This window comes from Ochlerotatus camptorhynchus, unplaced genomic scaffold (genome assembly GCF_037179485.1).
Source record: "Ochlerotatus camptorhynchus isolate MF236.1 unplaced genomic scaffold, CSIRO-AGI_Acam_v1.1 ptg000433l, whole genome shotgun sequence".
Taxonomy (NCBI): domain Eukaryota; kingdom Metazoa; phylum Arthropoda; class Insecta; order Diptera; family Culicidae; genus Ochlerotatus; species Ochlerotatus camptorhynchus.
Genome location: NW_027040919.1, coordinates 1,799,063 through 1,818,941, shown reverse-complemented (window position 1 = coordinate 1,818,941; position 19,879 = coordinate 1,799,063). Strand labels below are relative to the sequence as shown.

The following is a 19,879-nucleotide window of genomic DNA, read 5'->3' as shown; positions in this document are numbered from 1 at the left end:
TTAGATCAGTTAACTTATTGAGGTTGAATTATGGGGATACAATCAGCTTCACATACTACTAATCAACTATATATTCAGCCTGCTGTTAATCAGCTTTGAGCACCTTAAATCAACCAATAATAAGCTTCTGTTCTTACTGTTCAGCTTTAATTGTTACTTGGGAAGGAGATACCCAGGACTCGTCGGGAACGAAGTAAGGGCGATGCTCATATCGTCGAAGCAAAAGACAAAGCGACGTACGCAGCACTCCTCCGGAAGCTTCGAGAGGATCCGGAGTTGAAGCAACTATGAGAGAACATGGTGAAAGCCAGGCGCACCCAGAAATGCGAGATGTTCTTTGAGTTGATGCCTTCAAGGAGCTCATCGAAAAGTCTCTTTGTGAAGGGGCAGCACTCCTCCGGAAGCTTCGAGAGGATCCGGAGTTGAAGCAACTATGAGAGAACATGGTGAAAGCCAGGCGCACCCAGAAATGCGAGATGTTCTTTGAGTTGATGCCTTCAAGGAGCTCATCGAAAAGTCTCTTTGTGAAGGGGCAAGCGTAATCCCAGGAGACAGTGATCACGAGATCACAACAGAAGAGGAGCTGAGATGTGCGTTGAGAGTGCACTGCAATCTGGGAGATGTCCCGATGTCAATCCGGATGAGGAAGGCGTACGGCGGCATGCAAACGGCGGTGATACGGCTTTCGACATTTGCAGCGAACAAGCTGTTGGAGACGGACAACGTCAAGGTTGGGTGATCAGTGTGCTCGCTGAGAGCCACTCCTCCGGTTACCAAGCAACTAGAGCGATGCTTCAAAAGCATGGGAATCGGTCACCACACGAGGAACTGCAGTGGCCCTGGCAGATCTGATCTGTGCAGGAAATGCAAAGAGAACGGTCACATTATACATTACCGATGTGAATGCTCTGCAAAAGAAGAGAACGGAAACGACCATACGACGGAAGGCTTCAAATTCCAAAAAGGCGATAGCAGGGCAACAGTAACAGAGGTAACCCAAATAGCATGCAATCATTGCGGAACCGTATCGAATCCTTCCCAATAACGGTAACTGGGTGGCAGATAGTCGATTGGTCAAGGCGACGATGGATCGAGTGATGTGCGTTGTTCGAGTATCGGAGACACTCTCGAGTCCCTTTGAACCTCGAAGGGGGTTACGGCAAGGTGATGGACTTTCGTGTCTGCTGTTCAACATCGCGTTCAACAGCTCCTTGGCTTCGCCGATGACATTGACATTATGGCACGGAACTTTGAGATGATGGCGGAAACGCACATCAGACTGAAGGCTGAAGCTAGGCGGATTGGACTTGCCATCAACGCATCAAAGACAAAATACATGAAAGGAAGACAATGTTAGCCTCCCACCCCGAGTTCAGATTGACGGTGACGAAATCGAGGTGGTCAATGAGTTCGTGTAATTGGGCTCACTGGTGACCGCCGATAATGATACCAGCAGAGAAATTCAAAGACACATTATGGCAGGGAATCGTGCCTACTTTGGACTCCGGAGGACGCTCCGGTCGAATAAAATTCGCCGCCGCACGAAGTTGACTACCTACAAGTCGCTGATTAGACCGGTGGTCCTCTACGGCCACGAGACCTGGACTATGCTCGTGGAGGACCAACGCGCCTTTGGTGTTTTCGAACGGAAGGTGTTGTGTACCATCTACGGTGAAGTGCAGATGGATAACGGAACGTGGAGGAGGCGAATGAACCACGAATTGGACCAGCTTCTGGGAGAACCATCCATCCAGAACATTACAAAAATTGGGCAGTCTGCTGGAAGCTCTGGCAAAACTGGAAGTTATGCTGGCCAATAAAGGCACCAGCAGCACTTTTCGCATAGATGACTGGGAATCCGTCATCGACGTAACTTTCTGCAGTCCATCGCTGGTGGCAAACATGAATTGGAGAGTGTGTGAAGGATATACCCAAGGATATACCCTCAGAAACCATCAGGCGATCTGACATCGCCAACGGAATACCGTGGCAGTACGGAGGACGAGAGCTTGCGCCCGGAAGTGGCAGACGAAGACTTTCGACAAGGATCTTTTCGTTGAACCACTCCGAGTGGACAGGAGCCCCGCGGATCGGAACGTGGACGGGCTGACAGAAACGTTAGTAAGAGCATGTGACAAGACCATGCGGAAGAAACTGGAGCCAAATAATAGACGGCGTCCAGCTTACTAGTGGAACGAGGCACTTAGCACTGGGGACCTCAATACGAATCGAAAGAGCTATGGGGAGCCAGGGGTTTTGATCTTCCATATACACTAACGCACATAGATCAACGCTCAAACAACTTCGTTTGTTGACATAAAGCAATTGATAATTCAAAGCATTTTGATTCTGCTCAGCCGACCTCGAGATTAATTAATTGAACGCAAAGCCAGTTGTGCAGGTGGACCTTTCAATATCACTTTAGTGGCAATCTTCTACGTCAATTAAAGCGGTGCAATATGAATTATCAGTAGCATCATTGCCTATGACAATATAATCCAACCAAATTGCTGTTCAAATTAAATAGTTAAAATTTACGAGGATGATGAGAACCGATAACGAACAAATCAAGGACGGAACCTAGAATTCAACAAGGAAAGTAACACACTCCGTACCCACATCGGTATCCTTTGTAATTCATATCTCAATCCCAGTGTAGAAAGCAAAGCAAAGCAAACCAAATGCCGCTCTCAATTCTTAATAGCTTTTAATAGCCAGTACCGATTTGATAGTGGAAAGCACCACCCTCGCACGAATCAGCGACCGCCATCAGCGCGAGCCGGAAGCGACCAAGTTCAACTGCGATGTGTGCCGCTACTTACTTACTTGCTCCCACCCAAAGCATGCTATCTACCACCGAATCTATTTGAATCGTGTATCCAAAACCAAAAATCGGGTTACGATCTACCGGACCTTGAGCTAGAAGGAACCTACTCGGAGCTATCCCCGCACTAATGGGCTTCCAAGACGGTGGCTGGTGGTGTGGATAAGAATCACCGTGATCCTACAAATCAACAGATGCCACAACATATTCAAGAAGCCCAGCTGGTTCACGGTTCATAATTATTATAGAAATGACCAGAGCCCTTCCTGGTGGGGTCACCCACGCTTGCTGGCTCGCTTCGCTGGCGGTTGGCGAACGATGATGAATCATTAATCATAACACTCACCACCTTAACTGGGGCGGGGCGGGGGGTTCTCGCACAACAGTAGCGTATTATCATCGCCATCGTGGTTTGATGGAGCCAAGCAGGGGTGGAGTGTGAAAGGATGCGATGGACGTGTTTTAGGCTCCTACCTCTACCGACAAGTTCAGTCCAGTCCGAGAAACGATTTAATTTTAGGGCTTTTATCTAAATTGGTTCTATAGTTGTCGGTTGGCTGGTCGGGTGTTGTGGCGCGACCTGGATTACTTTTCCGCTGATGGGTTACGAACCGATGGATGTGTGTTATCCTGACCTAAGACTGTATCGTAGATGCGCGGTTGTTCTTGGCTCACTGACCTATATGTGGGTGTTTGGATAGACGAGGGCAGTCATTTCGATCGTTAAGTAATTTATAATTATGGCTTCCTGATAAAAAAAAAAAACCGGCGAAGCCGGAGTGGGTTGACTGGTTGGGAGATGGATATATTCAGGAGAATTTGTGTGAATTTGTTGCTGTTTCTGTTTGGCAATACGGGATAGGGCAAATGGCTCTAGTGGTTCGAATTCCCTACGTTGATTGACGACGAATAAATAAATAAGTGTTGGGCCTATCGATATCAATCGCCTGCTCTTACAATTTTCTTAGAACAATGCGTCATCTGGACAATGCAAATTACAATGGAAAATTGTCAAACAAATGCTGTCCATTAAAATGTATGTCAATATTAAGGACATTTAAACTGACATTATGGACATTAACCCTATGTGGCAAATCTTAAACCTGACCTAAATTGGCTTTGATTTCATTTGGAGCCTAGCCTCAGTGAGTTTCGAGTTCGAAGACCATAAACTGCTAATGGTGTGTTCCATTAGGTGAATTTTAACTTAAACTGACACTTCGAAAATAAATTATAATGTTCGAAAATTCCTGTTTTCTTAATCATCCGATTTTTGTGTTTCTCAAAATTGATTCCTGGTCTGTCCAAAATAAGTCAGGTACAAGAGCACTGCCGCTTATAGCAAGTTCATCCCAAAGCACGAATCAGCAAACCCGGAAAAACTAGTTTTAAGTATGTTTCGTACCATTGCTTCTTGTGACTGTTTTTCTAAACTTTTCCAGAACAAATTTGTTGAGTTCATGCAGTATAATGAATCTATGGGTGATTAGTTTCAACGGAAGAAAATCTCAGTTTTGACAAAAACGCAAATGGGTCCGACTTGCAGGTTTATTTGAATATTTGGTCCGATGAGCAGGTTTATTTGAATATTTTCCATCTGTCAAATTTAAGTGATAATTCACCAACTGGAAAACAGCTTAAGTGCAGAGGTGGTAAATATCGTGGCCGTCATGCGAGAGTGACAAAACTGGTTCTCTCACCGTCACTAGAAGAAATTATCTATCATGAGCACTAGACTGATTGAAAAATTTAATATGTTTGCTCCACTGTGCTCAAACGGTTCCAAATTGGGTCCTGATTAGCCTCCCAAAATATGAACTCATCTAGTAAAAAACGGCAAACAAACTTTTGCATATATAAATGAATAAATGATCAATAAATAAAAAGAAACACTCTCCTTAAAAACACCCAAATGATCCATAAAACTCCGCTAAAAATCCTTAAAAAAGTGGTAAGGATGCATAAAAAAATGTCACTATAGTCCATATTTTATGTAAAATTTAGCAACACAATTGAGAAAATGTACTGCTAGATTGCTAAATAATAGAGCATTGAAATTGTACGAATTACCCATAAACATATTCCGAATGTAAAAGAAAAAAACAATAACCATATTTAGACTAATGAAATTGATCCATAGAGAATCAAGTTTGCGCAGTAAAATATAGAAGTGATCCAAAAAATGAGATTGAATTCAGTAAGCAAAATCGGACGCTGTTAAGTCACCGAGCTCCTTGCACCACAACAAACCATTACGAATAACGATCGCTTAAGCCTGGCAACATGAAGCTTATCAAATGGAATCGATTTTCCCGGGTGCCCAACATATGTTTTTCCGGATTTATATAAACAGCAAAATTTGATAAAGCATCCCAAGTAACAATTCAGCAGCTACTTGGCATTCACTCTGATTTATGATGGTTTTATAACGGAAATGAACAATTCATTTAGTTCAAATACAGCATTTCAAAGTGTTAAACATTCCTGATTAGTAATTCAGCTTATTGCTGTTTTAAAAACCGAGAAAGTTAAATGACAAGAAAGTTAAAAACAGTCTTGTTCTATAAATAAATTTAAAGCAGCTTTCAATACCTCCATAAAACTGTTGTGTAAATAAATCATAAACTTCATTAGCAATTGGGTTGTTTAGGGGTATTGAGGTAAAAACATATTCGTTATCTGCATTAAAAATGGAATTGAAATCCAACATTTCATCAAATTTTGTACACTGGAACTATTTTAAATAAGTACGATTACATTAGCAAAAATCACCATCTTAGCGCCCCTTGGTGGGACTTTGCATGGGAGCGAGCTGTCAACGAATAGATTTAGTGTCAATGATCAAACATTTAAATCTTGATTTAAAAATCGAGATGAATGTCTACGGGATCGATAAAAATATCGTTGTGCTCAGAAATCGAAGCTCCATCAGATGATGTATTAAAATTGGTATATTTTTCGAAGTTAAACAACCCAATTGTTTATTAATGCCTTGAAAAAATACTCTATAAAGTTGTTTTGTCATTATTAAGGCAACCATAAAACTATTCGGTTTTAAATGAGAGCAAAAAGCATATTTTGTAGTTGTTTAGACTTGTTAAAGTGTTTTATAAAATCCCAAGTTACTCTGTTTTCAAATTGAACTTAGAAGTTGGATCCTTATAGTGAATAAAAGCAAAAGGAAATCTCGATGGGCAGACGAAATAGGTTGAAAAATACAAGCGATGTTAGCGACCAAAGGGAAGTCAATTTCAGCAACGGCTGAGCATCTGGCGTTTGCATTACGTTCTGACCGGTGTTGACCGTCATAAAGGTATGAAACAGTCTTAAAACAGACCAGCCTTCTCCAGATCGGACGAACGAAATAATTTGCATTTGTACCAACAGAAAACCACTGAAACTGTCAGTAAGTAAAGATTGGCTGGTTTCCGATTCATAGCAGAGGTTTGATTCAGCGAATGGTCAAGCGTACTTAATTTAAACTGCATCGTTTGATGGTGCACGTCGGGAACCATCCGGAATAAGGGGATCTTTTACGGGAACGATTGAGCCTCCAGCTGTTCCATTTTATATGCAAAATGGTGCAAAACAGTACCGCTCACTTACTGAGTAACTGCTTCCAATCCAGCGGGACAAAATCGCCTAGAAGAACGCTGGAGTAAAACCTCGATCTATGACTGCACAACGCAACTATCGAAAGATAAACAAACTTTGACTTTTAACCTTTTGCAGGCAACTTTGCCTCTATAAATGCTGCCATAATTCTGAACGGGTTAGGATCAAGCAAAATGGCTTTAGATAAATACAATTCAGTCAGCAAGTTTTCTTCATAAATGCTATTTTAAAACCTTATGAATTTGTTAGGGATTTCATTAAAGTAAAACAACATTTTCACAAATGGCCCATGAAAACTAGCTTTTAAGCCATCGCCATATTACAATTATTTTGTTTGATATTTACAATTTTCGTTTCCAATGTGTATTTCTTTGGATATAATTTTATTTTGGTCAATTTAGCAATGAGCAGATATTTGAAATACGATAATCATAAAAATATCTCGGATGAGTTGAAGAAATTTTTTTTTTTCTCAATTAAAAATAATTAGTGAGATCGATTTATTTTTTGTCGATGTTTTCAAACCTTTTCACATAAGATTTAATATGACACCTACAACTAGGACGAGAACAATTTTAATAATTTTGGAAATTCAATGGGATTTTTATATGATCAGTTTATATTACAATTATTTTGTTAAGATTCGATAGTATTTATGATTCATTTTCTATCTTGGTTGATCATGTTTCTAATGGATTCAGCAAGCGGCTAGGGAAAATGGATTGAAAAAGGTTTTAATTGCTGCCAAATAGCTTTTATTGCAGCTTACAAACGGGCTTCAAATGGATCTCAATACGTTCGTCATACACCCTTTTTGCAGTAAATCAATCTAGAAGAGCTTCGGAAATATACCCTTCCGAACATTCTCCAGGATGGGCCAACTAGACAGATTTTTTTTTATTTATTTATTTATTTATTTTTACGGCGCACACTAGTGGGCGCAAAACCTCATCATTTCAGTGCCAACAGATAAAATGGAATCCTACATTTGCTTGAACTAAGTCGTAAACATATAAAAAGATATTAATGATAACATAATTAACATACAGAAAACATAAACCGTCAGGAAGTTAAAGTACATTATAAAACAGATTCTTAAACCTAAAACGAAGTAATTGTAGGGACATCAAATTACAACAACTTTCATAACTAGGGAGATTGAAAGGATCACTCCAGGGTAGCCAACGAAGGGCGAAACGTACAAATCTTCGCTGAATGGCCTCAATACGATTCACCCCGTTGCTGTACAAAGGAGTCCATACTACGGACCAATACTCTAATGACTAGCGAACAACAGAGTGTTTTTAAACAGAAAATGTCCCTAAAGTCTTTGGCGAAACGAAAAATGAAACCAAGTTGAGAAGAGGCCTTAGCGGAAACATAAGCCACATGGTCCTTTAAGGTGAGTTGTGAATCAAGTAGAACGTCTAAGTCTTTAATGGTAGATTCACGGTCTAATATTTGCTCCTGCAGGCTGTAAGCATAACAGAAAGGTGATTTTTTTCCTGGAAAACGTTATAATGGCACATTTACAAGCATTTAATACCATCCTGATTTTGTCACACCAAACAGCAAAAGCGTCCAGCTGCTGCTGAAGAAACAATGCATAACTTCGATCTTTGATGACAAAGGATAGTAGCTTCAGGCAACGGATCGAAAAGTGAACGTCATTCAGATACAATAAAAATATAAACGGTCCCAGATGACTGCCTTGAGGTCACCAGAAGAAACAGCGAACGGTTGAGAAAAATGATCTCCAATCTTCACTGACATACGTCGACCGGTGAGGTATGAACGAAGCCAATCAAGAAGGGAACCGTGAAAACCAAGTCGCTCTAGTTTGGCCACTGCAATCTCGTGATTGATTTTATCAAAAGCAGCAGAAAGATCGGTGTAGATAGCATGTGTTTTAAATAATCTAGCACCAATAGTTCAAAAAGTTTTGAGACTGCTCAGATTCTAGTCTTAATGAGGTTTTGGTGGATGCATCAATGGCAAAGTAGCCTTGACCAGGGTTTAATGAATGTTGTTTTATAGTAGGTTTGTATTACTTCGTAAAACTTAAAATGTTACTTGGGATGGTTGATTTTAGCAATAGATGTCGCTGAAAAAAAGTTACATCATTTTTTAAAGGCAGCAAACCGGAAAACACCTCCAATTGAAAAAAATTTCAGAATGTGGAAAATGCGTTAATCTCCAAGATTGCATTAGATTGTCAAATGATTTTTCAAAGTTTAGATAGATTTTTTAGCCCAGAATTTTAAATGTTTTTACTGTCGCAGAGCTTCGTATTTTGGCCACTACAGAGGCATTTGTAGGCAATTGGGCCGAATGTTGTACAGTGATAGAATAAACTGAGACATTCTTATTATTAGAAAACAAAAATAGAACTCTTCTGAAATCCAATTGCGTATAGGACTTTTGAGATCCCGAACAACGAGTTTTTTTGAAAATTACAAGATACAATTTTCTAGATGTTGAGGCTCACATTACTAAACATGTCAAAATTTCAGAATTTAAAATTCTCATTTTATACAAAAAAAATATTTAAGACCTCAAATAACAAAAAAAAAAACATGACTTTTGGACTAAAATTAAACTTAAAGATTTAAATAACTTAACTTCTGAAGAAATGTCTAAAGAATTTGGATCAGAATGCCAGATGATTTTTGGGGAGAATTTCAGTCCTCTGCAAATCTCTATCTCTCTCTCTCTCGACTACAGAGTCTCAAGGAATAATTCTGAATGAATTCAAAGGACAATCCCGAAGAAATGGGCAATTAAGTTGCAGATAATTATGAGAAGCATTTCAGGAAAACTGAAGGGAAAACTATAGGTGAATCCCAAGGTAGTTCAGAAGAGAATTTTTTACGATTATGACCAAAAATCTAGAGAATTCTGAAGCAACTCTGACTGATTTTCAGGAATTCAGGAGGAGAATTCAAATTGGATCAATCCTATTATAAACTTATTTATGATATGACAACAATTCTGACACTTTTCATAAGGATCACTTAGGGCCTAGAAAATCTCTTCAATGTTAATCAATCATTCAATCAATAAAAAAATCTAAAGAGAATTCCCGTGGTATATCGATGATAATTCCAATAGAATTTAATGCTGAATATAGCTGAAAAAAACATTGCTGAATTTCAAACTAACGATAATTTAAGGAAATTTCTACCAGAATTCATAGATATTTTGAAAGAATTTAAAATGATTTCCGAAAGGGTTTCAAAGAGAAGATTTAACAGAGAATTTAGAATATTAGTTCCTTAGAATTATGAGTACCATTCCAGAAGATTCGGATCTAGAACAACATTCGGAGATGGCAAAAGTTGACAAAAATTACGTGTTAAAGGCTTAGAAATTACTTAAGACTCTCACTTTAATCATTTGAAAACATTATCACCACCTTGGGTTTGAAAACCAATCAAAACTCGAAGGCATTGCTAGTTTTTAGATATAACTCTTAAACTTTGGTATCCCGAACTAAGAAAAAGTTAAGAATTTCGAGAATAATGAATTATCCAAGAGTCTTAGTGAAATATTTGAGATAACGACTTAAGAATACTCTTAAAGAATTCCAAACTTAAATATAAGTTCAAATTATATTTTTTACATATTTATATTTAAATTTCACGTACCTACGTACATGTAAAAAATGAATTTTGAGTTCAAATAAAATTCCCGGTTTTTCTCGATTGTTTACGATGTCCGGTTAGTTCCCGGCGGAAGAAAAAGAGGCAGCCGCAAGGGTGGTCTCCCTACACACTTATTTTGCGACAACTTTTTTTCTCAGTGTGCCGGCAGTGCCGAGAGTGTCATTAGCCTGATTTTTTGTTTGTATAATAGTATGTTTGGCAACCCGGCTAATTTGACAGTTCACATGGTTTGTTTTGAAGAAACCAAACAACAAGCAGTGGAATCCTATCCCAGATCCTGACTCTTGGTTAGTTGCTTCCAAATTATCTCGGAAAAGGACTACACTGAACCTAATAAGCAACGGCCTCAGCAAGAACTTTCTCCGGGGAAGGCACTTCCAATTTCCGACAGGACAATAACTTCTACTGGATTGGCGTATGATAAGGACTCGTATGAACCACAGGTGACGGTGGTAAGTAGACGAAGCGAGCGTGCATCATCAGAGTAAACTGGTCCAGATGCTCTTCAGATTCTGATGAACGCTTCCGGGAGGAGTTTCTCCCGAAATCCATCGACTCAGTCAAAGATGCGTCACCAACGTTCTAGTGGATGTTTCACCCGAAATCAGACTTTCTTGGGGGAGGTGGGGTTCACAGATAAAAATTCTGAATTTTATTTGTGATGTAAACAATCATCCACGTAAACTTGTATTGCATTTTACGCAACCGAGCAACTTGTAAACAATGTTGTTTACAAAGATGGGCTTTTGTATACAATATTTGCAACATTGCATGAAATGTCTCAGAACTTTACGCTCCATTTATGTGCATCATATTGAACAGAAATTTACACTACTTTTTCTAACTGTGTTTAATATGTCCACACGGTCAGACAGTCCAACGATCAGACAAATGGAGAGAAGTATGATGTCTCTGGCAAAAAGCAGTGCCGGCCAGCGAACACCTGTAAAAGCTGGGGTGCTGTCGATGGTAGAAAAGCAAACACCGGTGAAGATTATACCTCCAAAAATGGTCCGAGTGATCAACGAAGGCGAATTCATCGATGAGGAACGAATCATGGAACTGAATATCGGCTGGCAGTTTAACGAAGTGGTGAAGTGTTACGGAATCAAACATGGTAAACTACCACTGATAAAACTACTACGTGGTCTTTGTATGGACACCGATCCCCTTAAGACCATCTGTGTGGCTCAGATTTCATTATCAATTCGTACCTCATAGAGTTCTATAAGCTGCATTCGGATCAGTTCTACGAGGATTATTGCAAACATCGCGATGTTGAAATGCTTACCGAACTGCTCCAATCGCTGGGCACCATAGAAAACACCGGTCATTTTACACTTCGCTGGGACTTCATCTCCGCCAAGCCTATAAATATTCTATTTCGTCGTGTCCGAGAACTATACCTATCCTTCAACCAACTCACCGATGTCGACTTTCAGGAGCTGACCTTCACCTCACCTCCGTCACAAATCTCCCCGCCCCAAATCAATCTACCAACGTCTTCAACGTTCCCTTCACTTCCTCCTTCAGGGTCTCGCACTCCCCACTAACCAACTCACTAATCACATTCCGAATCGGCATTATGACCAGTAGCAGTCCCTTCATGGTCATCTTTTCAATCAGCTTCCCAACTTCGATCGAACAACCAAAGCCTTCAGCATCAGATCCTTGAACAGTTCAATCGTCTGGAGTGGAGGTTTTCCGATGTCGAAGTCTTTCGGTAGCGACTCCAGAACCATCCGGAAGAATTTCAGTATCACCCCCAGATTACAGTTGTATACTTGACAGCGGTCATCGCCTTGATGACCTCGCTCATCCCGCAAGCATACCGCGTTGACTCTTGCCCGGTGTTTAAATAATGTTTTAAAAATATGTGCGCATGGCAAAAAATCGCCGGAAACCAAAAATTGGATTGCATCAACAACAATGATTAACATTTTGACACATACACAGAGCGTGCGCAGATATAGTACAGCGTTGCCAGTAACTTTAAATATCATGAACATTTCTAAGCATGGGTGCCCATGAAAGTGCCCAGGTGTGCCCATCTGTAATTTAGATACACTGTGCAGAGTGACCAACCCCTTGGGCAGCCGACAATAGTCACACTCAGCCGAGAAGTTTGGAGCGTTGTGAAAACGTTTTTTTGCAAATATATTTTGATAACTCTGTCGATTTGAATGGATAGAAAAGGAAGTAGCAGATAAACGTAAACAAACAAACACGTTAGTGGTCATAATTTTTTACTGATGTTCTCGAGATTTTTCTGAAGTTCATGGAACTGCCCTTAAATTTTCAACACTGATTCACAACGTTCCCAATATTCTAGCCTTTCTCGATGTTATTAAAACTGTCCAAAATATTTCTGAATTTCCATCTGGTTCTTTTGACTGCCCTGAATTTCTCAGTTATTAGTTTTTTATTATGTAACCGCAATTTTACTAAAGTTAATTGAATTGCTTTCAATTTTCCTCAGGTAACTTAAGTTTGGTAAACTTCATAAACACTCACGGTACTTTTCCTTTTATTAATAATTTCCTATGCATCTCTAAAGTTCCCCTAAAATTTGAAATTCTCTGACGTTTAAGAAGTTTCCGGATGATTCATAGAATTCAATAAATATCCTTTAATTTCACGGAGCTTTTTGTAAGTTTTTGCAAATTTCCTTAATTTAATTGGATTACTCTGAAGCTATCTGATCATACTCGACTTCACTGAGCATCATGAAACTATCTTAAAGTTTCAAAATTTTATTTTAAGACCTCTGAAATTTCTTGAAGATATCGCTTTTGTTTAGTTAATGAAAATTGACGAAAGAGATAAATTAATTTAAATTATTGAAAGTTGACGAAAGAAGTAAACCGAAACTGGTGAATGTCTTCTTCGGTTATGATCCATCACCGATCTGGTCATTCCCAACAATCACGACACTCCCCAAGTAACAATTTTGGTTTTATGAAGGTTCTGTAGACCATGACTTAGACTTGTAGAATGCTATAAAACTTCGATAAAACCTGCAATATTACTTGGGTCATCTATGCTCGTTTTGAAGCAGTTGCTACTTTGCTTGCTTATGTGAGTGTGTTGGTGAGTGAGCCTAACAGTTTCCGTTTAATTTCGCCAGATCTGTTTGTAACTCACACAGTCGCGCGTGCCGAGATGAACTTGGAATGCGTAGGCATTGTATTCATTTTCTTCTGTCGTTACGCTTTTTCTCATCATCGTACTGCAGAAGTCTTCACTTTTTTCGTTGAGCTTTTCATCATCAGTAGCGAGTGTTGCAGTTTGCCTGTGAGCAGCGACCATTACTGGTGATTGTTGTTTGCCATGGCTCTACTTCTCACTGCGTGACAAAACGTTCTGTCAGCGATAGTCGGTTGATGCGTTGGCGAGCGTCGAGTGAGTGTCATGACATTTTGCATCACTGCCCTTAAGATATCTGATGCTCACCAACGATCTCTAGGTCTAGCTTTTCTGAGGTACTTGAAGCTTCTTATAAGTATCCACACGTTTTCTCAAACTCTCTCCACATCTCTGAATTTCGTTAAATTCTCTGAATATTCCTGAAATTCCAAGACCTTCTTAAAAGTTCCTGCATATTTTTTTAAGTTAATTCAACCACATCAGTTCATCATATTTTAGAGATGTTTTAAGAACTTCCCTTGTGTTCCCGCAGCTTATTTATTATTTAAGCTTCACTGAAATTCTTAGCACAGACTTTCTAATGTTAATCAATTTGTCCAAAAGATTTCTGAACCTCCTTAACGTTTTGAATTGCTCTGTATTTTTTTTTTAAATAAGTGCCCGCAATTTTATTGAAGTTAATTGAATTGCCTTTTATTACCCTCAATTTTCCTAATGTTTGGTGAACTTAATAACACTTACGGAACTTTGTCTTAATTACTTATTTTCTATGCATCTCTGAAGTTCCCCTAACAATTAAAATTTCCTTGAAGCTTAAAAAGTTTTTGGATGACTCATAGAATTCTAAAAATATCCCATAATTCCACGGAACTTTTTGTAAGTCTTTGCTAATTTCTTTAATTTAATTGGATTGCTCTGAAGCTATCTGATCATCCTCGACTTCACTGAGCATCATGAAACTATCTAAAAGATTCAAAATTTCTATGAATACCTCTGGAATTGAAGATATCGCATTTTTTTTTTAATAAATGAAACTGCCTGGAAGTTTTCAAATCAACTTAGTTAAATTTTCGTAAATGTTTTAAGTTCTTGAAATTTCCATGATAAATATATAACAATTTTGAAATACCCTTACATTTTCCTGATGTTAATAATAACATCTCTTACGTTCTGGAAATCCTCTCGGATCTTTGCTGAAGATTCAGAAATTTCCCTGAATTTCTCGAAACTTCTGTCAGTTTTCTGCAGTTTCCTTGAAATTTTTTGAATTGCCCTTTGCTCACAACGGTAGAATATATTAGTTCTGCTCTGAAATAAATGGAACTCATCTGAACATTTTTAAACATTCCTGAAGAGGTCCCTCTGTGAAGAATTCGAAATATTTCAGAAGTTTTCATAATTTCTCTGAAGTTCTCTGAAGGTCTCTATACATCTCTGAAGTTCTCGGCACATCTTAAGGGTTCTCGTAATTTTTTTCTGAAGAACATGGAACTGTCCTGAATTTATCTAATCTCACGCTTATAGAATTTTAAATTCCTCCAAAAGTCTGGCGTTTTCTGCAGTTACGGGAACTGCCCCTGAGATCCCTGAAATTCACCAAAGATCTCTAGGTTTAGGTTTTTGGAGGTACTTGGAACTTCTTAAAAGTTTCCACTGTTTTTTCTCAAACTCTCTCCAGATCTCAGAATATCTCAGAAGTTTTCATAATTTCTCTGAATGTCGCTATGCTATCTCTGAAATTCTCGGCACATTTTAAGGGTTCTAGTATTTTTTACTGAAGAACACCCAAGTAACATTGCAATTTTTATCGAGGGTTTAAAACATTCTATGAATATAAATCATGGTCTACAGAATCCTCATAAAACCATAATTGTTACTTGAGCATGGAGTTGCCTGGAATTTATCTCTTCTCACGCTCGTAGAATTTTAAACTCCTCCAAAAGTTTGACCTTTTCTGCTGTTACGGGAACTGCCCCAAAGATCTCTAGGTCTAGGTTTTTTGAGGTACTCAAGCTGGAAAATCATTTGCATTCATTTCATACATTCATTTACATTCATTTGCCTCTCAATTTTTCATCAACAGCATTCCGCACAATAATGTAAAGAGCTTTTGTAGATTTTGTTATTAGCTACAACTTTTTCTCATATCTCAAATCTGTATCTCTTATGCATCACGAACTAGAGCGGGCAGAACTTGTTACTGTTTTTCAGTGAATGTAAAATACATTCACTGAAAATCAGTAGTGGCTTCTGTTCGCTCTGGTTCGTCATGCATAAGAGATACGAATTTGACTTGTTAACAAAAGTTGTAATGAATAACAAAACATACAAAATTTTATCCATTATTTTGCGAAATACTGTTCAAGAAAAAAGTTAGAGGCAAATCAATGTAAATGAATGCATGAAATGAATGCAAATGATTTTCCATGCCTGGAGGTACTTGGAACTTCTTAAAAGTATCCACAGTTTTTTTTCAAACTCTCTCCACATTGAGATTTTGATTTTTTAAGAACTTCCATTCTGTTCCCGCAACTTATTTACTAAGCTTCACTGAAATTCTTAGCATTTTCTTTCATTCCTTAAATCTTGTGTAAAGTTCGTATGATTCATGTGGAATTAATGACTTCACTGAACATGTCTTATTTGCGTTGCGTTGCGTTTGTAATGGAGTACATTCGTAGATTGCATACTGGCAACTGTCATGTATCTACTTCAACTTTCGTATTCTGATGGCTTAAGGAAAACTATTTGGGAGTGAATAGCTCTCCAATTAAAGTATATAACAGGAAAAGCATGACAATTGCTATTGCCGGCCACACCCATCTTCTCCGTTATAGGGAAATGAAGGATATTGTTTATGTACTATCTGCTTAACGGGAGGCCAACGACTCACCGACGCTCCCATAGATGCTACGGAGTTGAATAGTTGGGTAGGAGATCGGTCAGGATTCGCTGAAGCAGACGATGCGATTATAGTAATTGTTTTATTTTTGGAAGATTGGAAAAACTGATTGAAATATAATGTACACAAATAAAAAGGAAGGGTCTCACCCGAATGATCTGTAACTATAGAGCCTTCTCGTGTTTCAAAATGCATCTTCCAAACGCAGTACAATTTCTTTGATCCAAATAGGCATGGTGACGAGTAATAAGTGATTCCATGATGTGGTAAAGCTTGCTTGAATGGTTCCCTCCTAAGCGCTTGATCTACTGTTGTGGTTCCAGCTTTTGTTAGAAATCTGATCCTGGCGGGGTTTTTACTAAAGTTGTTTTTTTACAAAATCAGTAGCCGAGAAAAAAATTACAGCGGACAAAACGAACGTGACATTTGTATACGGGCAAGGTCTACTTTTCCTCGACTCCACTGAACATGTCTAATCGATCATAAAGTGAAATGCAAGCTTGAAATAAATCAACATTTGTTTTCCATAATTATAGCATTTTGAAAATTTTCAATATCTTGAACTTCTACGTGAAATACGGAACTTCAACATATAATGGATTTTATTGTAAATCTGTTTCTTTAAAACTAATTATCATGTCTTAACAACAATGGCGGTTATTGCCGTTGTCGTTGTTTTGCCACAAACATTATATTTTAAACCTCCGTTGAAGTTCTGGGAAACCCAGGGAATTTTATGTTGCCAAATAAAAAGAAAAGAATGAGTTCCAGAAAAAAGTTTTAAAAAATTTATTCTTAAAGCTTGATCTCATTTCTTAAGCGTACATTAATTGTAAAACATCCCTATGTAAACCAGGATATAAATATCACAAATCAGTGCAATAGATAATGTATTGGTTTTTATTGGTTTTAGTGCTTATTAGTCGCGACTACCTACTACTATAGCACTCACTCACTAAGATTTTCCAGGTGATTTATTTTTTCTCAGAGGAAATTTTACTTCGTTTTTCATAATCTGAAAGCCGTGGTGCATCGAAGGTAAAAATATGTTTAATTGGTTTTAGTGCTATGTAGTCAAAAGCTACCCGCGACCACAGCACTGTTGGATCAGCTTGCTATAGCAATTACATAAAATAAAATTGTAAAAATCGCAAAATAGAGTAAATTGAGAGATGAATACGTGCATGAAAACAACACTGATTTCATCAACACAATGATAGGCTTGTTTATAAAGTAAAAGCATATTCAATTTTGACAACATTCTAACAACTAGAACCAAAGGCAGAGCGATTCTTGTGAAATTCAAAAAAAATCCATAGTCTCTAAAATCTCCATACAAACCTCAAAACATTTGCGTGGCTTCTTTATCTTCATCAATCGGTACCATTTTTGGCTAGGCTCGAATCAAACCGGAGTAAGCATCCTAGTGTATCATCGCCTATAGTTCAAACGTAGTTCAACTTTGATTATCCAAACGAGGTTTCAAATTCAAATTAAGTAAATGAATGCTACATAAGCTTTATAGATCGTATGACCAAGTTTTCACAACTCATGCAATCTATATAAGGCAAGCCTAAAGAATAAAAAAAACGCTGGTCTATTCATCGTCAAGTTTATGGTACTTGACGGTACCTTTCATACTAGCTCTCAAAATAAAGTTTCCTACAATTAGTGCCTGCAAATCATTGAATTTTTATTATTTATAAAATCGAAATGAATAACAGTACAATCGCATGGCTTTGCAGTAGGAATCTTTTAAATCGCTTCTCAGTCTCGACCCGTTTACTCGTAAAATTCAAATAAGAATTTGATTCCCATATGGTTTGCTATGTCCAGAGAATGAAGGAGATTTAATTTGAAAAAAAAAACACCTTTTAAACACCAAGATCAAACAGCAGTTTCCTTACGTGTGCAATACACAAAAGATCGCATCTACAAAACCAAGAACCCCTCTAATCGGAGATCATGCTCTTCCAACACCTCGGATACAAAACCGCCCCGTCTTAAGTCTTAAAGAACCTAATAAAAGGTTTCCGATAAATCTTCTTAATTTCTGACCAAAAAAAAAGCCTAACAATTCCTCGATCGGTTCACAGCAAACAAAAAACACAAATCGCTTAAACCGTCAATAAAATGGCATAAGAATCTAATTAAAACTCACCTCCGAGGGGTTTCCTTTTCCTACTTTGATTCTTGTGCTATTCCTTTGCCTCGTTTAGCTCCGTCGTCGTCGTCGTCGTTGTCTAATCAGTTCACCTCCGAACGAAATTCCTCGAATCACCAGCACCATCGAGGCACAACACCGACCGGCAAGCAAACAAGCAAATCACGACGACCGATTAAAACAAAATCCACATCTCTTCCGTCGATTTCGTTGGCAGGAGCGCTTCGCCAAAATCACGTTTTATTTTCGTATTCTCTGTTGTTATTTTCCGTGTCGTACACTTCACATTCGACGTTCTTTCTTCACACTTCAGACCTCAGACCACGCGCGCAATTTAGAACTGACACCTTTGCGGCAATTCGCGTCGCCAGCACATCGTTGGCTCTCTACTAATCTCTTCGTTTCAATCAGACTTTTTCGATTTTCCACGCCATCAAAAACCAACAAAACGAACGAGCAAACGTGTACGGAACGAGCTCAGCTAGTCGTCGTCGTGCGACAATGTAAATTCTAAGCTCGCTAGGAATAAGACACGCTGCTCCGACATAGGCTTCTTACTTCCCGCAACGATGCTGACTTTAATGGTCCTTTGGCACACAACCACAATGCATCCAGGTTAGAACTGCCACCATAAGGCACATGTTAATCGATGATACCTTTTGCCTTACAGCCCCCCAGCGGAAACGTTATCCCGCGTGCAATTTTCCCTCTTCTGTCAAGTTGGAGAAAGATTATCCACGAAGCCTTTAAACTGGATCGCGTCACGCACGACTCACAAATTCAAACACCGCACGTTTCGATTATTCTTGGTCATACACACACACACAATACCCACCGCACAAAATCAACGCACTCTTCGTTTTTGTTGTTGTCGTTTCGTTTCGTAATCCATGGATTGCTTCGATCTTGAGAGCAGGAACGCACTCAACCTCCACCGGGCTGACTCTCTCTCTCGGGATGCGTGGGTGCTTCGCTCGAGACTAAAAATATTATTTTTTTTTCATTCACCTCTATCTTCAACCAACACACTTTGTACCAGCAACGAGCAAAACTTGATTTCTTCTGCTAAAAATATATCCTTTCCGCACCCACACATAAACACACAAGATTCTTGGCACTCCGGAATTCCTCTCTTCCGTCACTTTCAAAACAATTTCTCCTTCGGGGAAAGTATTCTAATCACGCACTTTTATAAGACACCCCCGCGCGCGCTGAACGGAATGTCAAAATGACGCAACGCAACCACGCGATGACGGAACAGAACGGCAAAATCACGTCCGACCAGTTTGCCGGCACAACAGCGAATGGGGAACGGTAACAACTTCTCGCGCTCTGCACTCAAGAACCGCGCACGATCAACGACCAGCAAGATCAAGAGACTTGCATGCCTCCAAAAGCGTGAAAAGCATGCAAATCGCAGCAAGCGACGAACGCCGAGAAGTCACAAGAAGTTGCTGAACTGAGAAAGGCGAAAACGAAAACAAAGCCGAACTCTCGCGATCGCAACGTTAGAGAGCGACTATAAGTCGGAGAGAACGCGAAGGGAAGAAAAATAAGTTTTG

General features: G+C 38.9%; 1 protein-coding gene across 3 annotated transcripts in view; it reads right to left on the bottom strand.

The window, feature by feature from the left end:
• Positions 1-19,602, bottom strand: part of Cad86C (Cadherin 86C) — a 604,661-nt gene extending 585,059 nt beyond the window's left edge. The window contains exon 1 of one of the 3 annotated variants that reach the window (XM_065234358.1): positions 18,315-19,602. The gene's annotated coding sequence lies outside the window, so the exon portion shown is untranslated. The remainder of the gene's footprint in view (positions 1-18,314) is intronic. The other 2 variants (XM_065234356.1, XM_065234357.1) reach the window with 2 other exon arrangements.
• Positions 19,603-19,879: the final 277 nt, after the last annotated feature.